Here is a 24,706-nt window from a genome sequence, read left to right as displayed (position 1 = left end):
ATTCACATTTTGCCAGTGTTGGGGAGGCAGGGCCCATTGAAACGCCTGATCAAAGGTCCCACCACTAAGGCCTCATCCTGCCCCCCCCCCCCCAGCTTAGGGCCCACAGTCAAGTTTTGCAAAATGTATTCCAGCCCCATAGTGCCTCATGGGGCTGCCTGCAAGTGTGCTCAGGCTGGTGGGGCCAAAAGGTCTGGGACCCATCAGGGTTTCCCCTGGTACACCAGTGGGCCAGTCCAGCACTGCATTATCTATATATTTCAGAAAAACCCATTGTTAAAGGTTGTTCTTATTTATCTGCATATTATTGCTTAATCAGGAGTGGAACTTGCTATTCTCTTCCCAGCAACTAAAGGGTGCATAAATCATCCAAAAAACAACTATAGAGGTTGTTTTCGATGCACTAGAAGGTTAAATTGTAGCTTGTGATTGGCGAAATGTTTCACCAGGCATGGATTCGCAGATTTTTTTGCAAAAAAAATAATTGTCGCGTGTGTCAAAAAATATTACCAACTACGTAAAAAAACATGACACGTGTGACGTGCGACAAATTTTTTTTTGAAGTGCAACATTTTCATTATTTCGGTAATTTTTCGTTGTTTCACAAATCTTATAAAAAACTTTTTCAGCAAACTGAAACGAGACAGATTCAGTCATCACTAATAAAGTGATAAAAGTATAAAAGGAAGAAGCATGTGTGTCCGGGGTCTTACTGCGCTCTTCGTCTTATACTGGATTATGACACAGAAGTTAGGAACCAATAGCATGCAGAAGGTGGGACTCCTGTGAGCCTGGCCCACCACTTTTGAAGTGCGGCTACAGGCCCTAAGGGTGGGGTAGGGTTGGCCAGTGTGAAAAACATGGCAGCTTGATCCTGGATTTTGCACCTTGCCCCCTGCCTCATTGCTCTTAAATGAGACCTTGTATATCTTAGAATTAATTTATAGTACTATATTAATTAACTATATATATATATATAAAGCAAAGCCATCTGAGGTTTTAGTAGATTTAATGAGATCTACCATATTCTGATTGCATGTAAATATGTTGTCCTCTTGAGGAGATAAATTCTGTTTGGATTCTGGCACCCTAGGTACGGATCCTTAAGAATCTATATGGTGAATACGGTCCTGCTCGCCCATACTGTAAAATATCTCTTATGGAGGCACAATATGTAATGCGAAACTTGGAATTTATTGTTAATCAAAACTTATTTTAATATGATACAATAAAATACATTTCATTAGATTTAACCATTTATAAAACTAAAACCTCTGGTGAAAAAAAAATCTATATGTATATTTAGACCCAAGCACAAGAGTGATCCCCTTTCAATCCTGGGTGGATTCGTTTGGTTGTGCCACATGGCTCATTACACTGCTGTACTACAACCATTAATATGGGTATGGTCATGTGATAACATGGGTGTGGTTTCAAGTGAGTGCGGTTTCAAAAAGGGGAGTGGTCAAAACTGGCTTCCATTATCGGCCCTCCACCACGTAGGTCGGAAAAATTCCGGCCCTCGGTACAACAGAAGTTGGACAGCACTGTTCTAGAATGTTTGCACTAGTAAGGTACTCTTGGCTGACACTCTGCTCTTCCATTTCAAAGGGCTTCTAGGGAAAATACATCAAATGGAGACAAACGCTTAGTAAAAACAGAGTTGAACTTGCCTGGAACACTCTTTTTAACCTTATGAGTAGGTTTTATAATGATGGGGGGGGGGGGAAATGCTTGAACAAATAACCAAATGTACATATATACATTGGCTTTTTAAGCTATTGTTTCCACAAACAAGTGGCTCTTTGCCCAATGGGGGTGGGTCAAATCAGGCAGATTAATATTGTGGCCAAAAACTAATAATCAGATCACATAGAGGCCTCATACAGAGCTGATGGGAAAACGGGAAAGAGCTGAGGCCCTTGTCTGATGGAATTTTCAAAACATCCCAATAAATATTTAAGTCCTGATTGGTCAAAAAGGCCATTAATGTTGCCTTATAAATGAGCCAATAAGCTTCCAACCTAGTCAGCAGTGACAAGGTTAGCAGCCAGTGTTGTCTCATTTATGGCCAGCATTATAGAGTTCTCCTTGTCACAGCTCTGCCCCAGTGATGACAAGCCACTCTTCCTGCCTACATTCGTTAGATAAATACAAATGGAAGATAAACAAATTAGATTTTTAACCTTATGAGCAGGTTTTATAATGATGGGGGGGAATCTTTAAACCATTCTGTGCCATGGAGCTTAGAATGTACAGTGTTGATACTAAATACCAGCATGCTAGCACAGTACAGTCTACTTTTCTCGGTTACTAGTTGAAATATAAGCACCTTGCGTTCAAGTATTTTGATGAATGCTGGAATGGGCACATATGTGTAGGTATCCATAGGGTTAATTTGCCCCTATGGCTTAAACCCTATATTTCCTTGTTTCTAGTTACTAGGCAGATGTCCATGTATCTATTTTCCATTCCACTTTCTCTTTGGCCTGCGTCTGTTGAACCAGATGGATGTTCCACTGAGCCTGGGATCAACAAGTCTCCAGTAAAGCCTTTACTCTAGAGAAGCTATGAATATCTCTAGAGAAGTCAGAGAGCAGAGACCCCATGAATGAGGATTTATTTAGAGCAGGTCAGTTCTTATTATAGCACTTTCTAGGGAAGTGAGTGAGATCAGAAGTCGTTAGCAAGAGCAGCTTCTTTGCTCACACTAGGAGAGATAGCTGGGAGTTTTCTGCTAAAAGGCTCTGCTGCGTTAGTAAAGGGGCTGCAGTAATGACAGGGGTATTAGGCTTAGATTTGACTCTCCCTGATCCACGTCTGTTGTATGGGATCCCGACCAGTAGAGATAGAAACCCTAAGGGCTTCCTTTACTCCCCGTGCTACTCTCCACAGTGGTGCATCACTGATTTGCCTTTACCATCATTTGAACCATCTTTTGCTTTACATCTGTATGTGTGAGTATTGCTATATCTATCCCTGCGGATCATTTGTCTTGGACAAATTAAATTGTTTTTCAGATTCATTGCAAAGAGCGTCTGGCATCCTTATTTTACTTTTACATTTACTTTATTACATCTGGCAGTGGGAGGTGTAGTTCAACAACACCCTCCATAATACTCTTCCACATAGCCAAGGCCCATCCTTGAAAGAGAGTCGAATATGCCCAGGGTCGGACTGGGGGGTGAAGGTGCCCACATCCCCCCCCCCCGCAGGGGCCCCCCTAACCCCCATCGCAGGGCCCCCCACTCGACGTCCTCCCCTGAGCACGTAAATTTAACGCATCAGGGGAGGAACAGTCGGGCAGGGGGAGCACCGGCAAGGGGCCCACCAGGATTTTTCCCGGTGTCCCAGCGGCCCAGTCCGACCCTGAATGTGCCCATGCTCTAATCCATCCTAGCTGAACTCTTTTGTATTACAGCCAAAAAAAGCTTACATATGTCTGGAGTTTTAGGGGGTTATGTAACAAAAGGTCTTACGTTTGCCCAGGAGCAATAACCCATAGCAGCCAAACAGCACATTTCCTGGTCACCTTTTTAAAAGCAAACATCCTATTGCTTGCTATGGTTATAGCTCAGATATGGTAAATAATGGTTCTTTTCTTTTGCTTAGTGCGTGGATGCATCCACTTGCTAAGTATATCCCTGTAGACATAAGGCATATTTAATGGAAGCTGACAGAAGGTAGATGCAACCTCTGCACCAGATACCGAAATTGTTTTATGTGCAATATCAGATATCAGAGACCATGACTGAACTCCACCTCGCTGCTCACAGCCTCATATACCACTAAAATACACAATGTATAGCAAAAGTATCCTAAAAATATTTTTAGCCAAAAGTGTGTCCTTAGCACAAAAACTATTTTTAGGCGCTTCAGTTTTTTATGGAGAGGCAAAAAACCGTGACATCACTATGAGCAATGCCAAGTATCAGCTGGAATGGTGTAAAGGTCACTGCCATTAGACACTGAAGCAGTAGAAATGTGTTCTCTGGAGTGATAAATGGCATTTCACCATCCGGCAGTCTGGTTTTGTAGATGCCAGTAGAAACCTACCTGTCTGAATGTGTCATGCCAACAGTAATGTTTGGTGGAGGAGCAATACTAGTTCAGGGCTGTTTTCCATGGTTTGGGCTTGGGCTCATTGAAAGCAAAACTACAGGCTACAAAACATTCTTGACAATTCCATCCTTCTTACTTTGTGTCAACAGTTTCCCTTTCTTTCCTATTTCAGAACAATAATGTCATATGCAAAAAGCAAGCTTAATATAGAATGGGTTTCTGAGACAGAAAGAATTTAAATGGCCTGCACATACTGTAGCCCTAAACTTAACCCAACGGAATCCCTGTGAGATGAATTGGATGACACCTGCAAGCCATGCCACATCCGTGCCCACTAATGCTCTTGTAGTAAATCCAGGGCAGGAACTAAAGACAGAAGGGGGGGTTGATGAGCAGGTACCTCTTCTGCCTCCCAATAGTCTGCACACTATTTCACACATACACGGGGGGCAGGGGCGAGGTGGCTGGCCATGTTGCCTAGGGCACACAGCCAACTTGGCCTGCCTTTAAGTAAATTTTTAACTGCCCATTTTACTTGTTCGCAATTAGAACTATGTATAAAAGCAACATAAGAATGGGATTACATTTCTCTAAACAATTTTTGCTCTTTGGGGTTCTAGTTGCCCCGTGCCATCCAGCTGTGTGACGATGGGGAAGAAGAAATATAGGGATGATACAAATTATTGATATGATGTAACAGTTTTCACAGCTGGACAGGAATAAAAGTAAGCATTTTTCTTTCAGCGCTTGGGGGCAGCAAGTTTTTCATTGTAACAATAACATGCTGAGTAGATACAAGATGTGAGTGCAAGGAAACCTACACTCCCCCATCACTTTAACCCTCTCTGTGTGACTGTTACAGCTACCTCATTGCTACCCTTTCTGTCACCCTTTTGGCTATTATACCGCTACCTCCATGATGTCACAGGGATAGCAAATTAGAGGCTGTGACAGAATCAGTTCATCGACAGCAACTTATTTTCCATATATGTTTCAATTAGATAATGGTGACCTGAATAAAACAAATGCAATATGTCTCCCCACCAACTATAAGCACAGAAATAAACAAATAACTTTTGCAGCTTAACTTTGTACTTTATTGTACAAAACATATTCATGTTCCCCATGAGATCATAGCAGTCCACCTTCCTAGTCATACCTAGTCATACCTTACATCAAGCTGGGTGCTTATGGTACAGATCTGGTATTCCAACACATCCTTATGGACCCAAGGCTGTATTTGTATGACCAGAACTATTATCACTAATACTTGGAATAATATAAGCAATTACAGGGAGACCCAGTATAAAGAACAATTTAGTTGATATTTAAGGAGAAAGATTGTCTGTTCTCCAAGACACTCCTGGAAGCTTAGTATCAAGGTCACTTAGGGCAAGATTTGGGGTGAGAACTCATTTTAGTCCTAGATTTTCTGGGAGATATGGCTAAATGGCTGATATAGATACTGCATGTTTTAATATAAGAGGAAATTTAGGGAGGGGGTAGATACTCCTGGAAGACCAGCTTGAAAGTCAACTAAGGTTGGCTGATACAGATATATTTGAATGTAGTAATGAGCTAAGGAGAATCATGATTGGTTTGTGGATGTTAAAAGGGGTCATGATATGGAAAAGTCTGCAATTCAATGCCTTAAGACCACTTAAAACAATTAGAATATAATAAACATATTAGGATTGTTTTTACAGCTACAAATGCGGCATTAATTGTTTAAATAGAGCTGTATAGGAAATAGAAAAGGATACATTAGTTGATACACCTAGCAGCAGAAGCTTTAGCCCATACTGAGCATGCTCCCCATGCCCCTGATATGTGTCCCAGAGCAACTCTTTTACAATGAATGCTGGGTTTGCCTTGATACTATAGGGCTTATTTACCAAAAGGGTAATTCTTTGTGAAAATTGTGTATTGTCACCAGTTTACTAAAAGGGGAGATTAGTTGCCCACGGTATAGCAGATTTATTGTGGGTGCTTACTATTCCTGTGTGCTATCACCCTTGCTGTGGGTCTTGATAAAGCTCTATTGAACTTTATTAACTAGTGACGTGGCTCTCCCATGCGGCATGGACCTCGCCGCCTCAGGACGGCACTGAGCCTTTAAATGGTCCTGATGCCGAAATTACACTAAATCACTTGATTTCGGTGGTAAAATGTTTATGACTGTTACCTGTGGATTGGTTCTCTTGGTTTAACAGTTCCAAGGAATGAAGGACAGCAGTGTTGACTCATCTGTAATCCTCATTACCATTTTTAAGATAGCCTGCAAAGCAATTAGCCTGATGCTACACTATGCAGCCCTTAAATTACACAAAACAAATGGTTTACAATGGCAGAACCTGACCACTATGGCATTTGAGTAGAACCAATGCCAGTCTTTTACACAACAGCTTCACTTTATGGCAGTTGACTAAAGTGCACTCCGCTCTGAGTAAAGAGAGAACTTGCCATGCCAAGCACTTCTGCATTATAGTGCGCTTTCCAGTAGGGCCCCCTTTCATCATTCCTTGTACAGTGTTTGCATATCTCAGGCTGCACATTTTAGGTGGTACCCTTGCCTTGCTCTACTGCTTTGCCTGTATCCCCAGTTACTGAAGAAGCTTTTGAAGAGGGTAAGGGAGTAAAAGGAGACCTCACAACTGCTATGAAAGTAAGCACAACAGTTGCAGAACTTTTTCTGCTTGCATATGGTATACTATTTTCTGTCCCCTCAATTCCAAGGTTCTACATAAACAACAAATGTTACCTGCAGTACTAATTCTGATAAGTGCCATTGGCTGGGAAGGAAAAAATTCTTTAAACTTGTAATGTGTTGGCACTTGGTGCTTTAAACCAATTTAATATGCATTTCATACATGCATAATTCTATTAAAATGAAAGGATCAGTAATATGCTCTGTAATTCCCCATCTGCTCTGAAGAGCTATGGCACACTTAGAAACTAAATATTTGTGCACCTTGGCATTATACCTCATTCTCTTTGAGTTCCACCTAATATGAGGTAGGAAACAACAGGTTTGATTGAATTTCATAACTAATATGATCTCTAATTTCCATTGTCTACACGGTTTGGGTTATTTAATTAGTATATTATGCAGGATGATGTAATGGTTAATAGATGGGACTTTTATCACTGATAATTATGTGTATGTAAGCAAACAGGAATTTATACAAAAACCCCAAAGTCTGGGTGTGACAGAGTGGATGGACACATTCGGCAGGGGGATACTTATGAAATTCACACAGTGTCCCCTTAAGGGGCCCCTTAAAGCACAATGGGAAGTGCATATCATGATATACCAAAAGGACTGATACTGACTTTGTGCCAAAGGAAGGGGTTTGGTTAAGAATATCTTCTTTAACTGGTTTAATTACTGAGTAATTAATTAACATTCTGAAGAGGACTTTCAAATGGATGCCACTGATTCAACTTGGAGCTTTTAGCAGATCACAATTATACACCAATGTATTGATCATCTTTATACCTCCTAGAGAATGAATGGCAGTGCTAAGTTTGTTATCATGAACACAAGTTGGGATGAACAGAATTTACTATGGATATAACACTGACCATTGCCAGGGGCACAATTGATAGTTTGAAAAGAGGTGCAAAATTGCATTAGGACTCATGCATAGAGTCTTTCCACCCATTTGAAAAGTTGATAGAGGCCATGATCCTTGCATTAGAATTAATATTTGGTGCACATCTATGTGCTGCCCCCAATGAATGCAATCAAATGAAGGGTTGATTGGCAGCACTCAATCCCATAAATATTGCAGAAATATAATTTCCAGTAGCAGCTCGGCATATAGGGAAATGATAACATTTTCAAAGGTTTCAATCCCTGAACTTTTTAAATTCTTCTATAACTTTATTAAATTTGTCCCTAGTCAAAAACTCCCTGACCTGTAATGAGCCACACCACTCCCACCCCTCTGTAGTTCTCTCTTATTAGGCATTTGTGCTCCCCCAGGTTCATCCTGGGAACTCTTTGCCTAGAAACAGAATTTTGAAAGTCAACATTGCAGCCCACAAAGCCACACCACATGTAGCACGTGCTCCCAGCCTCCTATGTAGATCCCTCAATAGTCTCAATAGTCTGGAGTTAGACTTGCTCGTTTTTTGGCACTCATTTTCTTTTATACATTCCGGTGGGTCTCCCACTCATAAGAATAAATACTCTAATGAAAAAAAAGTTGTTTTGCTGATCAGAACCTTGAAATACTTCAACCTTGGAATTTTAGAGAAAAGTAATTGCTGTGTTTTTGTTGTTGCTGCCATGCCATGCTTAGTTGGAAATATGGTTGATGAGATCCACCATATTGCCTGATATTTTATTCTGATAGATGAAAGTCTTTATAAAAATTAGACTAGGAAGCCACTCTGTTGTTTATCTAAATTAATTTGCTCTCCTTGGACAGACACAGAACATTCAGTCTGTAAATGATAGGTAGTGGTGCATTTATGGAGTATTCATCAACTGATACAACCTGACCCCTTCCAGGTATAAGGTCCTGTTAGGGGAGGAGTCAGAATATCAGCGCAGAAGGCCATCATAATCTGACTGCTGGTACTATCGGCAATGTTCTCCATCTTAATTTCTTGATCAGTGCTCAAAAGCAATTGGAAAATGCCATAGAAGATGTGCAACAACATATGCTAACATTCCTGAAACAAAATTTGAGAAGCTTTTGGCCATTCTTCCTGTGTGTCTTCAACCCATGACATAGCCTCATAGGTCATGCCCAAACTCATCTATAACCCGCCTACATAGTAGTAAACCTTTAGCCCTTTTGAATTCTACAGTCTGGCCTTCCACTGGGATAGCTGGCGGGTATGTAAATAAGCAACGAGGTATTAGCAACCATAGATCTTCCTGGACTGTCACAATATCCCATGATCCTCATTGTGACACTAAACCCTAAAGCCTCAGCTCATGCATTCATACTAGAATGCTGATATCTGCTCTCTTTTTAACAAGGACCTAACCTTTTGCCCTTAACTATTAGAAAATGTATTTCTTGTTTTAAAACTTTATCTCAGCTGAATTTCTATGCTTTTAACCTCAAAATAAAATTTCACTACAAAAAAAGGACATAACTTTACCAGAAACCAGTGTTGGACTTGGGGTACCTGGGGCCCACCAGAGAATCTCACCACAGGGACCCCACCAAACACATAAGCCCACCAGCTGCTGCAGCTGTCGCCAACACCCATTATAGCTCTTACTGCCTCCCCCTGCCCAAATGAAAAGCTATGGTCCATATGGTGTCATTTCAGTTGTACAATCCTTTATATAGAAAACCACCATGGCTTTACCTTTATTGCTGGTTAAGCTGTGATATAGCAAAAAGTGAGAATTTGTGCTCACCGCTAAATTATATACCATTAGGCAGAGGTGCTATGAGACTTTGACCACAAAATTTATACTGACAAGAGGTCCTCTCTACTCACCCATTATCAATATCTATAGGGCATTTCGTGCATTAAGCTACTAAAAAATGCCCTTCCCTTTAAACAGTGTTTGTCCATATATTGCAATGGCCCAACATGTACTAACTGAAGTGACACATTAATTAGTCTGTACCTCTTTGGCTTTCAGCCATTTCTCCTACCTTCTCCTACCCCTGCCCCTTGATTCCACCGTCTCTTTTCAGTTACCCTTTTCCCTTGCACAACAGGAGTATCTGCCATCTCCAATACTCTCTGGCAGTACTATGGGACTATAAAAAGGCAAGAACACCAAAAACATAAGTTTTAAAAGATTTATTTAAAAAATAGGTATTATTTTTATTTATTCTGGATTTATGTGTAAGCTTTAGTCTACATGAAACCTAATTACTTGTTGGTCCAGAGGAAGGCAAAAACCCCATCTAAGGCCGTAGCCAATTTGCCTAAGGGGGAAAAATTCCTTCCTGACTCCCAAATGGGCAATCGGACAAGTCCCTGGATCAACTTGTACTAAGGGTTTATGAGAGCGTGCATGTAATGGGTTTAGAGAGGAGATGTCATTGGCTGTTCAAGATTTGAAGTGTGTGAGGGGGAACTGAAGGAGATGACTTCAACAGTATCGAGTAGAGTGTGTGTGTGTTTGTGTGTGTATGTGTGTATGTTTGTGTGTGTGTGTGTATGTTTGTGTTTGTGTGTTTGTGTGTGTATGTTTGTGTGTATGTGAGTGTGTGTATGTTTGTGTGTGTGTATGTTTATGTGTGTGTATGTTTGTGTGTGTGTTTGTGTGTGAGTGTGTATGTTTGTGTGTATGTGTGTGTGTGTGTATTTTTGTGTGTGTGTGTGTGTATGTTTGTGTATGTGTGTGTATGTGTGTGTGTGTGTGTTTGTGTGTGTGTGTATGTTTGTGTGTTTGTATGTGTGTGTGTGTGTGTGTTTGTGTGTGTGTGTGTATGTTTGTGTGTATGTATGTGTGTGTGTGTGTGTTTGTGTGTGTATGTTTGTGTGTGTATGTGTGTGTGTTTGTGTGTGTATGTGTGTGTGTGTTTGTGTGTGTATGTTTGTGTGTGTGTGTATGTTTGTGTGTATGTGAGTGTGTGTATGTTTGTGTGTGTGTATGTTTATGTGTGTGTATGTTTGTGTGTGTGTTTGTGTGTGAGTGTGTATGTTTGTGTGTATGTGTGTGTGTGTGTATTTTTGTGTGTGTGTGTGTGTATGTTTGTGTATGTGTGTGTATGTGTGTGTGTGTGTGTTTGTGTGTGTGTGTATGTTTGTGTGTTTGTATGTGTGTGTGTGTGTGTGTTTGTGTGTGTGTGTGTATGTTTGTGTGTATGTATGTGTGTGTGTGTGTGTTTGTGTGTGTATGTTTGTGTGTGTATGTGTGTGTGTTTGTGTGTGTATGTGTGTGTGTGTTTGTGTGTGTATGTTTGTGTGTGTGTATGTGTGTGTGTGTATGCGTATGTTTGTGTGTGTGTGTTTGTGTGTGTGTGTGTATGTATGTTTGTGTGTGTGTATGTGTGTGTGTGTATGTGTATGTTTGTGTGTGTGTATGTTTGTGTGTGTGAGTGTGTATGTTTGTGTATGTTTGTTTGTGTGTGTGTGTTTGTGTGTTTGTGTGTGTATGTTTGTGTGTGTTTGTGTGTATGTTTTTGCGTGTGTGTGTGTATGTTTGTGTGTGTGTTTGTGTGTGTGTATGTTTGTGTGGGTGTGTGTATATTTGTGTGGGTGTTTTTGTGTGTGTGTTTGTGTGTGAATGTTTGTGTGTGTGTGTGTGTGTTTGTGTGTGTATGTTTGTGTGGGTGTGTGTTTGTGTGTGTGTATGTTTGTCTGGGTGTGTTTGTGTGTGTGGGTGTTTGTGTGTGTGTTTGTGTGTGTGAATGTTTGTGTATGTTTGTGTGGGTGTGTGGGTGTTTGTGTGTGTGAATGTTTGTGTGTGTTTGTGTGTGTGTGTATGTTTGTGTGGGTGTGTTTGTGTGTGTGTGGGTGTGTTTGTGTGTGTGTGTGTGTGTGTGTGGGTGTGTGTGTGTGTGTGTGTGTGCAGAATGTGGTCTCAAGGCAAGAAGATATTGTAAAAGAAAACACAGAAGGTATGTGGTGCATTGTGGGTGTTGGGTGTGATTTGAAAATTCATGTGAGTGCATGGAGGGCTTAGAACATGAGAAGATAAATAGAAGAGAAGTGGCACGGTATCAGTGAGTTAAAATGAATGAAGATAAGAAAGCACCACTGAGGAAGTGGTGGATAGTTTAAGGGCTCTGGTACACGGGGAGATTAGTCGCCCGCGGCAAAACTCCCTGCTCGCGGGCGAGCAGGGAGTCAACATTTTCTCTGCCGGTGCACAAATGCCAATTTGTTTAGCTACCACCCAAAGGCAGATGGTGGCATTGCGCCACTTTCTTTTTCATGACCAGTGCATTCTATTTATAACAAGAGCACCAGCCTGGGGAAATAGTCCCCTAACATGTATGCACCACCAGTGAATAAGGCTTTGTCATGATTCTTACATATACAATGATATGTTACATATTGATTTTATTTTGTTTCCCAAACAGAACCAGTGGTAAGTACAGCTCCACCCAAGGTCTCTACTCTAAGGGCTCTGGCACACGGGGGAGATTAGTCGCCCGCGATTTAACTCCCTGTTCGCGGGCGACTAATCTCCCCGAGTTGCCTACCCCTGCCATCCCATCGGCGAACATGTAAGTCGCCAGCGGGATGGCAGAAGCGGCGGCGCGATTTCGCGCAAATCGCCGAAAAAGACTCGGGAGTCTTTTTCGGCGATTCCCTGAAATTGCCCCGCCGTGTCTGCCATCCCGCCGGCGACTTACATGTTCGCCGGTGGGATGGCAGGGGTAGGCAACTCGGGGAGATTAGTCGCCCGCGAACAGGGAGTTAATCGCGGGCGACTAATCTCCCCCGTGTGCCAGAGCCCTTAGAGTAGAGACCTTGGGTGGAGCTGTACTTACCACTGGTTCTGTTTGGGAAACAAAATAAAATCAATATGTAACATATCATTGTATATGTAAGAATCATGACAAAGCCTTATTCACTGGTGGTGCATACATGTTAGGGGGCTATTTCCCCAGGCTGGTGCTCTTGTTATAAATAGAATGCACTGGTCATGAAAAAGAAAGTGGCGCAATGCCACCATCTGCTTTTGGGTGGTAGCTAAACAAATTGGCATTTGTGCACCGGCAGAGAAAATGTTGACCTCAGGCTCTGTAAGACCAGTGCATAGGGGTATGTAATGGAGGTGGTACCTTTCCTTACAGATGTTCCTTTCCTGTTGGATCTTATTTAGGACACTCATCCTGGGCGTTTGATGTTATTTGCCACAGGATCAAAAGCAGGGAAAACCCCCCAGGGCCATTTGTTGAGCCACTTTCTGTTCTTGTGATATCTCATGAGCGCAGATGTCACAGACGCGCAGTAGATGTTTCATGGCCCTGTGAGTTGCTGCCTTCAATTGCTTCATGGCCCTGTGAGCTGCTTCCTTCAATCCTGTATAGATAAACAAAATCACAGTAAGAAAACAACTGAAAATGAATCCCAGGGACAGCCTTTAATCCAACAAGTCTAAGATACTGACCCCATTTCTATAAATATAATGGATTCTCTCACCTTTCTTGGGCCGCCAGTTGTGCAGAGCCCAGAGATATTCTGTGATTTCAGCCCTGATGGTCCTTGTAGGGGGCAGTTTAGTAATGAAGGGGTGCTGCAGGAGTTTGTCAGCACTCCATCTTTCTGAAGGTTCCTTCTTGAGACACAACTCCAGAAAGGATACAAACTTTTGTGACCTGGAAAACGTAAGATATTTTAGCAAAAAATACTGATGTATCTATTTGATAATATAGGGATGAAGAATCATCAGCAATGAATGGATTGACTTTAATATGTGGTGTTTACCTACAAATGTGGTATTGCTTTGTTTGGTGAACCCTGTTTAATTTAATTTAGCCATGAGCTTTGTAGCCAGTTGGTACCCAAAGTTTGGGGATCCCAGGAGAATAGGGGGCCCAGTGGGTTTCCATGAGAAACAAATCATTGTCCCAAAGGTTTGGATTGATGGGGAGCCAAGATATATAGGGGACCCAGTGGGATTCCTGTTGTACAGTTTATAGGTGGGAAGCGGATCATTATTACCAGGGAGGTGTCACCAAGTAACTCCTAGCTACAGCTTAGAATCTACATATATCATATCTATCTATCTATCTATCTATCTATCTATCTATCTATCTATCTATCTATCTATCTTTTTACACAGAACTGCAGTATTAGCATAGCTCAGTGACATGAGCTGGGAAGGACTCACCAGGTGTTTGATTTAAGCTGCGGAGAGTTGTTGTTAATAATCAGGTCCGACACGTAATTTTGATTGGCATATGCTAAAAGTTAAAAACATATACATCAGACTTTTGGGAAGAAAAAATGCCTTGGTTGCAATGTACAGAGACCAAAAATTATTTTGATTCACTTACGTGTTGCTCCCTCGGCCATCTCAATCGCAGTAATCCCTAGTGACCAGATGTCACACTGTAAAAAAGACACCAACCGACACCATTAGAAGAAGAGATTTGGGTTAGTGGGTGATTCAGTTACTTGTTACCTGGGTGCTTCTTCCATCAGTGCTTGCACACAATCATTGGAAAACACAGAAACAATTAGAACTCAGGCACTTAGTACTGATGGAATAAAGGGCCCTGATGGCTTCATGTTTCACCCTCCTGTAACCTAAAATTGCCTTTACTGTCCCATTAACATTGCACACAATCAATGGAAAACATTGAAAGGTAAATACTCCTTGTTGTTTCAAATATTACAATAGTACAACATACTTTGGCGTCATATTCCACCTTCCTGCCCTTCCACCTTATGGCCTCGGGTGCCATCCAGTGTGCGGTCCCTTCACCCTCCTTGCACTTTCCTGTCTTGGGGTCCAGGTCCCAGCAGAGTCCGAAATCGACTGAAATGACAGATTATACATATAAATGGAAAATTAATTTCAATAAGGTAAAAACCTGTATTATTAAACCCTCTGACTCCATATTAATAGAAGCTTCCTGATATCCATGCGTCTTACAACTGTAAGTTTTACTTACTGAGCTTCACTTTCCCTTCTTTGGTAAGCATGATGTTGGGGCTTTTGATGTCCCTGTGTACAGCCCGGTGCCGGTGAATGTTGCTGAGAGCCTGGGGAGATTGAGATGATTTTTATAATATAACAGATATAAGGCTAAATATTCCCAACTAAGAGGAAGTAACCATTTTAGCATTATGATAATCTACAAACACATCAATAAATATATATATATATATATAAATATCTGTAAAGCAAAATAATAGAAGAGTCCTTAAGGGGTTAATCTCGGTTTACCTGTAATACCTCCCTGCAGACATAGCCAATCCAGGTCTCTTTGAGGGACTGGCCTTTGGTGTTCTTAATTAAGTTATACAGGGTGCCTCCCCTGCAGTACTCAAGGACAATCTGCAATAGAAGAAAATGATTTCAGGCCATGTATTATATCAATTCCATTGATATCCAATCTCTTAGGCACGAGGGATGAATGTGATAAAAAAAATGTCTTACTTCCAGCTTCTCTGAGGTAGTATCTGATAGAGGAGCCTGATAATAGGCTCCATAAAAAGAGGCGACGTTTTTGTGGCCGCTAAATCGTCTGAGAAAGTTTACTTCCCTGCAGACAGATTCTTCATCCTGGATGGGAATAATAGAAAACCTCAGCTCACATTGGCAACCACACAAATAGGAATGATATAGAGAATGGAACTAGAAAGATACCGTACCAGACTGATGTTGCCAATCTTCACTGCAACCTTACCTAGCCGATGGTGACGACCCTGTAGCACAGACAGAAAGGTTTAACTCACGTTCACTATTAGCTGAAAATAACAAGACTCATTCTGGGAACAAACTGACAGAACTACTGGGTTATTATGGAATGTAACCATGTGCATAGCAGGGATAGTGGTAGCACTGTCAGCTTTCTCTCTAGGAATTTAATTGGTACCTTACCATATACACATCTCCGGTGCCTCCCTCTCCAAGAAGCTTCTCCATGGTCAGCCGACCATCAGGAGGCTGGGAAATAAAATAGAATAAAATTTTATTTACAACATAATGTTCAGTGTATTACCTACAGGAGGGGCAGATAGGAAGTAGAGGAACTTTTAGGGGAGAAATGGCATGAAAAGCACATGAAAGACAGAGGCAATTGGCAGGTGGGATGTGCAAATAACTGGGTGGGGCATAACCAAACCAACCCCAGATTCCATACTTTAGCGGCCCCTAAAGGGGCTGTGGGTTATTTTCTTTACCGTCTTTTTTACTCACATTATAAATTTCGGAGAGGGATCCGCATTCGGCTGCTCGCTAAGGAAAAAGAGAAAGATTCAACTACTTTAAAGAGACATTATAAGGTCCAAAACTTGCTCATGTGAAACATGCCCTTCCCACAAAGTTTCTACTCAGTAAGAAATAAGATCATCAGTAAGTAACGGATGGAAAAAGTGGTGTAATTAGAAGATACTGGGCCCCTTAGCAAAATCAGTTTAGGGCCCCCTAAACTTTGGGAATGAGATATTATTCATGAAACAAGTTCCCCCCATACATCCTGGGCCCCCAGCACTCTCAGGGTCTCCTTCCTCTATAGTTACACCCCTGGATAGGAAGGAACTGTCTGAATAAAGTGTCTGATTCTGGGTTACATTGCCCCATGTAGAACTAGAGATTTATTCAGGCTCTTTATTCAGAGCCCCATATGGACAATACATTGCTCTGCGTGTCTCTAAATGGATTATCATTCTATACTTTGAATAAAAATCCATAATTCAAATGAAATTCATAACAGGCCCCTTACCTTCCTCCGGGGGGCGCAGAATGGCATGGCGCCCCAGTATTTTTGCTCTTAAAAGAGCAGTTTGCTTTATAAAAAAAGCAGATATCAGCTGATTTCAATGGAAGATGTTATTTCCAAAGGAATGCTGAAAAAATCAGGAAAATCACTGAATATCGCAACAAATCGCTTCGAAGTCACTTTGAAAATGCTTCGTCGCACGGAATTTCACTTTATGGGGAGACATAAATGTAGAAGAGATTGTAAGTTCACAGGGTTTAGCTGCCTCTGTTATACATATCAGGATACACAACATTATATTCACAATATTCCTCTCCCATTTTACCAAAAAACACCTAAACCAATGTTTATTCTGAGTGATATTGTCATTGAAAATTCTGAAATCTGATTTCTTTATAATGTGGCATTATCTCAGGTTAGCATAAATCATGCTGTTGGCTTTTGCAACAGTAATTTCTTTAAAGCTAATTTTTCTCTTTAAATTAACTTGGCATGAAACGGGGTGCAGCAATTCCCTGTATTTGGCACCATTCTTCCTTCCTTCTATTAGAACATGATGCCCAGTCCCTGGGAATCACAGCACTCACAGCACAGTGATATTACCACCATGCAACTCCATAGTCCATGGGATGGAGATTTGATGGTGATAATGGGAGTTGTAGTTCAGCAACAACTTGGGGGAGCACATGTTAGGGAATCTATGGAGAATGCTGGGAGTATTTGAACCCTTAGGTGAGGACAAAAACTGGCACAGGCACCTGACCTGTTATGCTACAATTCCTCGGATTCAATGTAACGCACTCCTGTCATGCACAGCATTATATATAGATATAAGGAATGGCTGATGGTGGCAGATGCAGCTCAGTAACCACTGGAAAATCAATTCCATTTTGTAGTGACCGCCTACTTGTGTCTTTTAGTTTAGAAGGCAGTGGAAAGGCTCTCTGGGCATGCTGGGAGCTGTAGTTTTGTGTAAGACACATTCATCCATGGGTTTAGGCACAGTTGAAGCAGGGAAGGCATTTCTTTCCCAGGATGCTGTTTTGCCTGAGCAACTCCCAGCATACATAAATTACCTTTGGGTACTAGTACAGTACAGGTATGGGACCCCTTATCCGGAAACCCATTATCCAGAAAGCTCCGAATTATGGAAAGCCCGTCTCTATTTTAATCAAATAAATCACATTTCCTTTTTCTCTGTAATAATAAAACAGTACCTTGTACTTTATCCCAAGTAAGATATAATTAATCCTTATTGGAGCCAAAACAAGCCTATTGGGTTTAATTACTGTTTAAATAATTTTTTAGCAGACTTAAGGTAGAAGATCCGAATTACAGAAAGACCCCTTATCCAAAAAAACTCAGGTCCAGAGCATTCTGGATAATGGGTCCCATTCCTGTATATGCCAGCAGTAATTGGAGGGACCCTCCTGTTGGAGATCATGGCTACATAACATACAGCTTTCAGATGTTACTAGACACCATCACCCCCACAATCCCTTGCACCAATCCAGGCAATGACATCATTACTAGCAATAATGACTGTCTAAAAGGACATACCAATACATGGGCGAGGGGGGTATCAATCTGCACAAAAGGGGAGTAGCAATAATGGCAGCTCTCAGTGCAGATGGGATCCAATAAAAAGGAAGGGAGGATTAAATGTATTGTTTTGGATTTCAAGAAAGAGAACAGCAGTTGGATTTGAATGATGGGGCACTTTAATGTATCACCGTTATGAGTGTCTGTATGCTCCACTCACCCCTATAGGAAAGATTAATATGCCTGTATTGGATGCATCCAATCACATTCTACTTTCATATTCCAACTGTGATTGGCTGCAAGATCAGCCCACATAGAAATGGTGCTAAGGTGAGTGTGACTCTAGCAATCAGATGACAAGGGCCAGGCTACAGGTCTGACAGGGGATTGTGGGATTTGTTGGTCAATAACAGCTACACGATTGCAGGATACAGGTCTGACAGGGGATTGTGGGATTTGTTGGTCAGTAACAGCTACACGATTGCAGGATACAGGTCTGACAGGGGATTGTGGGATTTGTTGGTCAGTAACAGCTACACGATTGCAGGATACAGGTCTGACAGGGGATTGTGGGATTTGTAGGTCAGTAACAGCTACACGATTGCAGGATACAGGTCTGACAGGGGATTGTGGGATTTGTTGGTCAGTAACATCTACACGATTGCAGGATGCAGGTCTGACAGGGGATTGTGGGATTTGTAGGTCAGTAACAGCTACACGATTGCAGGATACAGGTCTGACAGGGGATTGTGGGATTTGTTGGTCAGTAACAGCTACACAATTGCAAGATGCAGGTCTGACAGGGGATTGTGGGATTTGTTGGTCAGTAACAGCTACACGATTGCAGGATGCAGGTCTGACAGGGGATTGTGGGATTTGTAGGTCAGTAACAATTAAATGATAAACTGATAAGCCATAGGTAATTGGGAGGGGAGAAAAATATCACCAATGTGTTGCCATTAGCAACCAACCTGATCTTAGCTTTTGATTTCTAACGTCTAACTGTTCAAATCTGATTGCTGATTGATTGTTCTGGGCAATATCACCAGTGATATTTATCTCCAAGCTTAGTAAGCATGCCCCTAATGGCTGGCAAGGGATGCTGGGAGTCGGGGCAAGCAATGGCTGCCTGTCATTAATCGTCAACAGCCTCAGGCAGTGCCAGGGCCCCATTAATGGCTGGAAACTGGCAGTTTTATTTACAAAGTGAGATACAGTGAGAGAAATATGGATATTTAAAGCATTGGAAGAGGAACCTGAACACCAAGTGGCCAACTGTCACCCAAATGTTTTCAGAGTGACCGTTGGTGAATGGGAAAATGAGAGATTTCAGACTTTTTTTTTTTTAATACACAGCAAAATATATACAAATGTGAGTATTTATATTATAAATCCAATAGGAAACTGAATTCAATAGGAATCTGAATCCCAAATGTTATTTCATTCATTTCTTGCATTTATCCTGAGAGGTCTATAGTCCTCCTGCTCTCCCACTGCCCCAACTCTCTCAATACCAATGCAATACCAAAGCTAATATCCCATGTGCTACCTAGTGACACACTTAAATAGTGTTTTTAGCCATTTCTGTCATTATTTTCCTTAAAATATGCCCCCAGCGTGTGGCGCGCTCCACTTACCTCTGATCCCAGAAATGAAAGTGACCGTTAAATTTGCAGCTAATCACAAGATTTCTTATTCCAACTGTGATTGGTTGCAAGGTTGCCACACATGTAAACACTGCCCTAGCAACCAGATGACAGTTGAAAAAGTCAAGTCCAAAGACAAAGATTATTGGAATATTACTGTCTACCTGATCTTCAGCCTGTGGTCTCTCCCAGATAGCTACCAACCGTCACACATCAGACTTATGGCAGTGTCACCATGACAGTTGGTATATGCTGCACTCACCAGGGTGTAAATATAAAGGCAGCAGACCCTGCAGGGGGCACAGTAAGGCCTTCATTATAGAGCAATTTCAATATATCTTGGTAGAATAGATCAACTTTAGTGGCCCCAAACTGAATTTGCTGTGGGCCCAGTTACCTCTACCACTGGCACTCACCTCTGATACCAGAAATAAAAATGACAAATGCATATGATGGTGGCTGGGAAAATTGAAGCAGAGACTGGTCCCTTAACTTTTAAATTAGGTTTTTTTAGGCTGCCTGGTCGCTAACAGTTACCCTCAATGTCAATGTTATTATGGAAGGCTATTGTATAACTGGGCAATTGTATAAAGTCACCTGCCTAAATTTACTATAGCAGAAGATAACAGGACCAAAGACATTTGATTTATTTATTTATTTGATTTATTTTTAAATTAAAGATTGTTTAAATGGCACACAAGACTCCATGATTTAATAAATATCCTTATTTTCTTGTACTACAACAAATTTTTTCAAAGACCATGGAGGCCGATTCACTAAAGTGCGATAAAACGTGCGCTATTTATAGCGTGCGGTAAAAATTTTATCACATCTTAATTTTTGGGCGTGCGGTGAATTTTTGCGTGGCGAATTTTTTCATGCGTTTTGCCATTGGCAGATTGTTTTGCGAAACGCATGAAAAAATTCGCCGCGGAAAAATTCGCTGCACGTCCAAAAATTCGCTGCGAATCCATGCCTGCCGAAACATTTCATCACTTGTAGCCGCATATAAATAGTCGTGCGAATGAACGCACACCATGTTAGCCATACACGCCAATACTTGCGGAAAATTACTGTATTAAAAATGACCATTTCCCTGCAAACTGGCGGCTGCGTCACTCTAGGGGAAACACATACTTGAATAAATAACACTGCAAAGTCCATATTTTATTGCCAAAAGCTCAATTACTGTACTTTTCTATAATTACTATAGCTATTATTATACCTAGTAATGTATTTTGTGCGACTAAATATTTACCACTACAGTACTGTATATTTTGGCGACTAAAGATTTACCGCTATAGTACTGTATATTATGGCGACTAAATATTTACCGCTATAGTACTGTATATTTTGGCGACTAAATATTTACCGCTATAGTACTGTATATTTTGGCGACTAAATATTTACCGCTATAGTACTGTATATTAGTAGCGAAATTCTATACATGCCAAGACTTTAGTAAAATTTAGTAAAAAGACACATACTTGAATAAATAACACTGTAAGTCCATATTTTATTGCAAAAAACTCATTTACTGTACTTTTCTATAATTTTTCGTCTGCCTGTAGTAGGTGTTAATTTTCGCATAGACCAATGCGATATTTAGCGCTCCTAAGTGTTTGTGAATCATGCGATCGTATTTTTTTCAGCGCGGAAATTAACGCATGCGGTAAAACTAGCGCATGCGGTCGCGCAAAAAATAACGCATGCGATATGGCAACTTAACGCACGCGATAATACTATGGTGAATTGCACGCTAATTATCGCGTCTATTTTAACGCAAAAAAGCGTGCGATAAATTTTATCTCACTTTAGTGAATCAGGCCGCATGTTCTTTATTTGATCTTCCTCTGAGCATTCTCGGGTTCTCACATGTGCAGATACTGGTTGGGTTTGGTAGGGCTCATCCCAAGTAAGCAGGAGATGCTGCAAGGTATGAATGGGATGGGCATACTGGTTTGAACAGATTGGTGACTGATGGCCACTTTGATTGGTGACTGATGCCACTACAGTGAAACAGACAGTAGTTTGGGTGTTGCAGAATAGGTATTAAGGTGCATGGACAGGCAAGAGGATGGGCGACAGATGCAGCTCTGCTCAGTGATATTGATGGCGGGTACAATGGGCGTGCTTCCATCAGATCTGCATGCAGGGCACTGAGGAAAGTGTGGGTTGCATATAAACCCGCTGCCCTGTGCTTCCCTTCCCGAGGAGCAGATTCAAGATGTTGTACCTGCCAAAAACAAGAGAAAAGGTCTTTCACATTCTTGGAAAATGGTGACGGACATGCTAAGGTAAATGGAAGCACCTACTATATTGTAATTCAGAGGCAGCTGATGCTGGAATTCTGATGGGAGTTTCTGGTGATGACTCCCCAGTTAGTTTGGATGTTTTATCCTACCCGGTGCAGACCATCAGTGTGGAGTAACAATGTATAATAAAATCCCAGAGAAATTGTAATACATTCAGCGGCAGCCAACCAGGTCAATTTATTTAGAAATTGAATATTCCTCAATTTGGAATTTTTCCTAGAAAAGTTGTGACACTATAATCATTATACATAAAAATATGAAAGTATTATATTAAATAATAATTACATCATTATTATTAATATAATTAAATAATTATTATTGTGGGCAACTCAACTTTGCTTCCATTAATGGAAAGCCCATAAATGCAAGCAATGGCGAGCTCTTATGCATGGAGTTCTAATGGGTCAGATCCAATGTGACAGAAGATTTTCTTCTATTAAATGAAAGACTGATCAGTGCCTGTAAATGATGTGTAGTAGTTTGAGATTAAATAAGGCATAATGCTAGTGACCTTTATGTGATGCCTGATGAGAGTTAAAGCGGCGATTTTCTATCCTAAAGGGTGGTACTGCCACAATGCACACAGCAGGCTTGCTTCTTTGGAGTGCTAAGTACAGGAGACAGGGAGCACTCTTCTTTGGAATCCCTGTCAAAACTGCTCTTAAACAGGTTGTGTCCTGCAGAATCAGAACCTGGGGAGCCATTTACAGAGTCAATGCTTCTCTTTTGCTTAGTGTCAGATATGCTGCAAAAGTAAGGGCTAGGGTACCAGAGGGAAACAAATGCTGCTAAACAGAAGGGAATGTTGGATAATAGGATAGTTACATATATTTTTTCTTTAAAATATCAGGGGTGTGGGAATTAACACTTTTTTTCTTGCATGACTTCAGTCCTAAAGCAGTCTAATAGGAGTCTTCAATATTCTAGCTTCCATTACACTTCCAGGTAACATCAGAGCAGTGTGGCATTAGTTATTGTTGAATAGCAGCTTCCCACTCACAGCAATGGTAAGGGCTGCAAGACACTATGGCAGCACCATTATTCCCATGTACCACTATCCTACTTGGTTGGCCTCTTGCAGGGTGATGGGTTCTGGGTGCTGTCGGGTCATTCAGGGAACAAACACGTGCAACATTCATTTATTCTACAATGTGATTTAGAAAGCATTATTATTATGCTGTATTATTATTTACATTGTTTCCTTACTGGCCTTAGCACTAGTGATTTTACTCTTTAATGGTTCCACAGAAAGAAACATGTTGCTCTACTGAAAAGCTTGATAATATGTTCCAGTAACATCAGTAGTTACCAAACCGTGGGCAGGTGCTCCTCACAGTACAGCCTAAAGGCTTGTCAGGGAGAGATCTGGGGGCTAATCAATTACTTTTTACCCCAGGCCAGCACTTTGTAAAAATAATCTGGCCTGAGGTACATCCCATCTCAGAGCCTCACCACCACTTTGTTTAATTTTACCAGGTTCCCAGAGATGCCATATAGCAAAGCTAGTACTGGACGGAGGCAAGGCATACATGGGGAAAATACTGTACACTGCAGCACAAGGGATTCATTTGGAAGATTAAATACAATGTTGCTGTGCACTGAGATGGTAAGTACCATGGCCTTTTACAGAAGAGGAGTGCTGGCCAGGTGTACAAATAGGGTTGCCACCTTTCTGCCAGAGTCTAACCAGCTGATGATATAGGAGAGTGGTGTTTGCGGCTGGGCAAATGAAATCACAAGCTGGGGTTAGGATCCAATTGGGGAGTTGGCTATGATGCAACAGGGTTGAGCTATTACATGAATGGTCCAAATATTTGTGAAGAGGCAAGGCTGAAGGGCCATGAGCAGGTTGGGAGGGAAGTGGGAAGGCAGAATTGGGGAGGATCAGAGGGGGGCTGGAGGCAGCATAAGGTAAATTTGTAATACCAGACCCAACCCTGGCTGATATTTTCCCGGCCACTGGCCAGGTGGCAACCATAAGAACACATAAGAGACTGTATTTCCATTGGGGTTGCCTAACATACTGGTACATGAATTTCACTTTTATTGTCCTTTAACAGATGTGATGCACAAAAATGTTTTGTTGAGTACAGTGAGTGACATAACCCTTAGGTGACAGCTGAGGGGTAACTTTACCTTGGATCACTGGATGGCACAACAGAATGCCCATATATAAAGTCTAAAACAGAAAGGCACACACATTATGTGCATTATCAGAGCTGTCAACCCCCCCTATTTTTTCGGGAGTTACCTGATATTGGCTTCTCTCCCCAGTTTTTTTTTTTTTTTCATTTCCCCGATGTGCATGTCAAATTGTGGGCACGCATGCGCAGTACTTAAACGGTGGCGTCATCAGAAGCAGTTGCACGTGCATTTCCACTTTCATTGAGCTCCTACTCCCCTCACACATTCTGCTTCACTCATACTCAATGAAACGGGCGCTATTTCAACTACATTTACAGTATATTAAAGAACCTTCTGTAGCTTTAAAGCTGTCACAGATTTAATTTATAGGTTTTGAAAACATTTGCATTGAATGTGGCAATTCTGGGTGCACCGAGCACTTCCTGTTCCTCATTGTAGAATCCCCTGTGTAGAATAAAGATAAATGCAATGCATATAATAAGCACAAGTAATACAAGTAATGATAGTTGTATTACTAGTGCTTATTCTAGGCAAAAAGGGAAGAATGCAATGATTTATTCTTCTAGGGGTATTTCATCTTTGCCAGAAACAAATGTATACCCCCCCCCAAGTCCCTATTAAAAAATATAAAATAGCTGCATCATTTTGTATTTGGCTAATA

General features: G+C 41.3%; 1 protein-coding gene across 1 annotated transcript in view; it reads left to right on the top strand.

Annotated features, from left to right (window-relative positions):
* Positions 1 to 18,184: 18,184 nt before the first annotated feature.
* Positions 18,185 to 24,706, top strand: part of LOC100124852 — a 31,567-nt gene continuing 25,045 nt past the window's right edge. The window contains exons 1-2 of the mRNA XM_031891185.1: positions 18,185 to 18,269; positions 23,377 to 23,506. The gene's annotated coding sequence lies outside the window, so the exon portion shown is untranslated. The remainder of the gene's footprint in view (positions 18,270 to 23,376; positions 23,507 to 24,706) is intronic.

This window comes from Xenopus tropicalis, chromosome 8 (assembly GCF_000004195.4).
Source record: "Xenopus tropicalis strain Nigerian chromosome 8, UCB_Xtro_10.0, whole genome shotgun sequence".
Classification (NCBI taxonomy): Eukaryota; Metazoa; Chordata; class Amphibia; order Anura; family Pipidae; genus Xenopus; species Xenopus tropicalis.
The sequence above is the reverse complement of the archived record's forward strand: the minus strand, read 5'-3'. Positions and strand labels throughout refer to the sequence as shown.